The following is a 5,160-nucleotide window of genomic DNA, read 5'->3' on the forward strand; positions in this document are numbered from 1 at the left end:
GAGATTATTAAACCTGAACTCTTAGAAAAAATATTTAGTAGTGTGTACTTTCAATAATTATGGAAGACTCTGCAAACTCTCAATTTGCAGTTTTCATTTATTATCCCATATCTTTTTCCAGTCTCTTGAAAGACCTTTGTGGCTAACTGCACAAACAATATATTAACAAATACACCAAACACAGATTTTTTGAAATGTATTAATAATATTTATTCCACTGAAAAATGGTGTATTTCAAAGTTTTACTAGAACTGTATTTTGCAAATGATTTGAAAATACTATTAAAAGTATGAAAATGAAGTAAGTGAATGAATATGTTGCAATGATGCTTAATTTTTCAATATCCATATTCTGCTTAATTTATCAATACCCATATTCTACCTAATTATTTTCCATATAAATTAATTATATTTCTTTTAAGTACTAAACATTTTTTATATTTAGCATTTTTGTGAGGGATTTACATAATTTTGTCTATTTTTCCCATGCTGTGTAAAATACAAGTTACTGAATAGATTGTTAAATCTTTTTTGATTAGTTGATATTTATTATTATGAATTTTATTCTGTATAACTTATTGAGTGTTTTGTGCAAGGTGCTATTTGAGTGCTAGAGATTCAAAAGCTTGGAGTCTCCAGGGGTAGGAAAGAGAGACTTTCCATATAAAGGTCAGATATTAGAGCAAGGCAGGAAGAGAATGCTGTGGGAGTGTGGAGGCGGAGCTGGCTGACTAACTCTTTCTGGGGAAATCAGAGAAGCTGTCACAAAGACGTAAATCTTGAAATGTCATGAAGAATTGGATGTTTAGGAGGTGGAAGGAGCAGCATGGCTGAAGGTCTGGGTTGTGAACTATGTATGCTCAAGTCATTGGAAATGCTAAGTATGACGACAGCAAAATGTTTGTATGGTTTAGTCTGAAGACAAGGCTGTGTGTTCTTTCATCTTCCAGTAAAACAAACAGCAACCACAAAAAAGCAAAAAAGAAAAATAATCCTTACTATTTAATGAAATAGTATTAATCCTTATCATTCAAAGAATTAATAATAGCAATAGCATCACAGTCTCAACTCCAAACCATTGACCACCAGCTGAACACTGAAAAGAATTAAGATATTATAGATAGATATGCCAAAATTCACTAAAAATGCACTATTATTTGTAGTATTAATGAAATATGGACCCATATGAGACAAGATGCTGAGATAGTTCGTATCATCTCAGAACCTGGGTATGGTGGTAACTCTAAAAGTAAGGGCTGTGCTTCTGAAGGATTTCTGTAACAATCCTTTCCTAGCTTAGAGCAGCAAGATCTGAGGCATAAAAGGGCTCTGGAAACATGGCAATGTCTCTAAAGAGCCTCAGCTCTATACCACTGAAACCACAACATGGCTGGGACGTGAAAGTTTCACCCGCACACCATTGTCATCTGCAGTGTAGCCTTCTACTGATGGAGGCTATATGGAGGTGAGGGCAGAGGTGAAGAGAGGATAAACAACATCACTAGATTCAACATGAGGAGAGGGTGATTTAAGGAGCTTCTCTGAAGTTATCTCCTAAATGCTGAAAAGCAAAGTGAGCCATGCCCCTAGGCAGAGGACAAAAGAGGTTGGGTAGTAGGATATTCCCAACTATAAAGCCAGCGTTGTCATTATGACCCTTTCCTGGCAGCTCACTATTCCTGTGCTGATCCCACATTTCTAGAAATAGCTGAGCAGATGTCCGGATGGAGCAGGCCCTATTGACAGACAAAAAAGATGAAAGATAAACAGGAAAGAACCCACACCAGATCTGTAAATACAGAAGGGAAAATAAAATGAAGAAACGAACATAAGCAGAGGCATATTGAAATTCAAAGGTAGTGATTTTATTGTCTGGTTTTACAAAAGTGATATACTGTCACCAGGTCTCATTAACATTGCTGGGGCATATAGACGTTGAGATTAGACTTTAAGATAGGGCACATTGTTTGCTAGTCATTCTTCAGGTATTAACTAATAGTTCAGATTTTTATGTGTTAAAAAACCAAGACCTATCTACATTGAAACGTCAATCTCTCTTCCATTCCAAACTCCCACTGTGTCTCTACCCCCAGCTCAGGCCAGCTCTTACAGTCCAGTGGAGAAAGAGGATGTGATCTGCCTTTCCCTCTTTTCCACCTGTTCTTCCACTCCATTCTCACCGCACTGCATTCCTTTACCTCTAATGTCAGGGCAGGGAGAAGCCTCAGAGGAAATGCTACTGTTGTCACTTGGCTTTACGCCTTCTGTCTGGCAGATGCATAGATGTTAGCTTTCCCTTGTAGCCCCTTTTTGTGGGTTATCGGAAAACTCTACCCACCCCAGCTGATAATCTTTGATATTCTAGCTCCTGATGGATTGACCTCCACTGGCTTCTTATGGCTCTTGTTCAACAGCTTCATAATGCCATGTGCCATGCTTGCTTCTTTCTGCTTCGTTCTCATAACCACAGCAGGTTTTTATCCTGGGAGGGAGTCCTTTAAAAACTGACCAAGCCTGGCTAACTTCTAGAGTGTCCATTTTGGCTTATGGAAATTATGCATATTCATGCTCCTCTGCCAAGCTCTAGAAGTTCAAACCTTTTTCTGCAGCTTTTCGTCTCTCTTGATCAGCAACCAGGAGCAGCTCTTGCCACTTAGTGCCTTTTGAGTCTTCCAGGCAGAAGGCAAGCTCTGATCTTTGTATCTCATCCCTAAGTTTCTTCAAGGACTGTCATACTATCTCCTCAGTAGCAGCAGAACAAAGACCTGCAAGCTTCTGCACTCAGCAAATACGCAGTCTGTGGATGAGTCTCTCCTCTAGCAACCTCCTTGCTGTCTCCTGGAGCTTCTTATTCCCCTCTCCTGGCTTGGAGGACAGCCCGCCCTTCTTTTGAGGACAGCCCGGAAGGGAATCACAACCTTAGCATGATGTTACTGCTAGGCCTATCACACTTTTCTGCAAATGCCCCCACATGATAGTTCTTATACATAAATAGAAGCTGGAGAGGGTGACGAGGTTAGGGTCACAAACCTAGTAGGATTCTCTTTTTAGCAATTCTGCCATTAATAGTCTATCTTTCAGTCTTAGAAAATATATTTGTTTTCTAGTGTGATTTTCACCAATTACCACAAACTTAATGGCTTAAAACAACACAAATTTATTGCCTTATCATTCTTTCAGTTAGAAGTCTAATGTATCTCACTGGGTTAACATCAAGGTGTTGGCAGAATTGTTTTCCTTTCTGAGGCTCTAGGGGAGAATTCACTTTCTTACATTTTCAGCTCCTGGGGGCCACCCACATTTCTTGGTTCGTGACCCCTTTCCCCCGTATTCAAAGCAAACAACATGGAATCTCTCTGAACCTTTTTCTGTAGTGTCTTAGTCTGTCCAGGCTGCCATAACAAACTACTACAGACTAGGTGGCTTAAACATTAGAAATTTATTTTCTCACTGTTTTGCATCCTAGAAGTTCAAGATCATGGTGCCCTCAGGTTTCTGACCTTTCTTCCTGGCTCTAGGCACCTTCTTTCTGTGTCTTCACACAGTTTCTTGAACAGAGGTGGGGGCTGGTAAGGGGGTAGGGAGGGAGAGAGACAGAGAGAGAGGGAGTGACAGAGAGAGGTCTGGTATCTCTTTCTGTTCTTAAAAGGACACTAACCTGGGGCGCCTGGGCACCCTGGGTGGCTCAGTCGTTAAGCGTCTGTCTTTGGCTCAGGTCATGATCCCAGGATCCTGGAATCGAGCCCTGCATCAGGCTCCCTGCTCAGCGGGAAGCCTGCTTCTCCTTCTCCCACTCCCCTGCTTGTGTTCTCTCTCTCTGTGTCAAATAAATAAATAAAATCTTTAAAAAAAAAAAAGGACACTAGCCTTATCAGATTAGGGCCCCACCCTTAAGACCTCATTAACCTTAATTATCTCTCTCAAGGCCCTCTCTCCAAATACAGTTACCTTGGGGATTAGTGCTTCATCATATGAATTTTGAGGAAACAAGTTTATAATTTATAGTCATACCAGTGACTTTCGGTGACTACAGAAAAAAAACATCCTCTGTTTTTAAGAACTCACAGTGACTGGACTGGGCCAACTCAGATAACCAAGGGTACTCTCTCCATCTCAAGATCCTTAACCTGAATTACATCTGCAAAATCTCTTTTGCCGTGTAAAATAATGTATTCACAGGTTTTGGGGATTAGGGTGTGGACATCTCTGGGGGTCCATTATTCTGCCTACTACAGGAAATTCTAGTTATGGGAAATGTCCAGGTGAACATTCTGTTACATAGGTTACCAATTCATAGTCCAGTGAACACCATTTTAGGATGTGTCAATTTCATTGTCTCTGAACATTTCATTTTATCCATTTATATAAGGAATACTTGTTGGAGAAGATAGTTTAGGCCTGGAACATTGAAAATTTCAATTTATTAAGTTATTATATCTATTATATTCAATAATTGTGGCTTTTTATGACTTAAGGAACATTTTCTCTCAGTTTGTGAGTTGAATGATTAGCCCACTAAAAGCACCCACTACAGAGAGTTAATAACTTCAAATGAGGGCGGTATCAAGGACTAATGTCCTTTTTCTTTCACACACACTGGAGAAGAGAATGCAATCTAGGAACAGAGATAGAAGTTCTTATTTGTAGTTTGCGGTTCTTATTGAAACTAAGTTTCAATATGTACTGAACTGCAGAGCAGAGGATATGAAAGACAGAAAAGGAAAACGTTTTCTGCCAAGGCATTCAGCAAAACTTAAGGAGAGAGAATTTGGTGAACAATAGAAGAAACCATCCTGATTTATAGGAATGTGTCATGGGTCACATATATAAATTACCAAACCAACAAGCACATAGATAAGTGGCAGTCCCAATTTATCTTCTTGGGAGCAATTAAGGATAAAAAGAGAATTTATTGAGCTACATGTTTCTATAATTACATGGTAAGCTTAATCCTCTGTTATGTCTTTGGGGAGATGAGCTTGCAGCTGGCTTTGCCTTTTTTGGAAGGCAGTTGGAGGGTACCAGAAAGACCTTTTCGAAATCTCTCTGCCACCCAGATCCTACAATGTCTAGAATTTCACTATGGTGTAAGTGCTCTTTTTGGAGTGAAGTCTTGCTTTCTCCACTGTGTGGTAATGGGACTTTTAAAAAAATAAATATA

Source organism: Halichoerus grypus, chromosome 3, assembly GCF_964656455.1.
Source record: "Halichoerus grypus chromosome 3, mHalGry1.hap1.1, whole genome shotgun sequence".
Classification (NCBI taxonomy): domain Eukaryota; kingdom Metazoa; phylum Chordata; class Mammalia; order Carnivora; family Phocidae; genus Halichoerus; species Halichoerus grypus.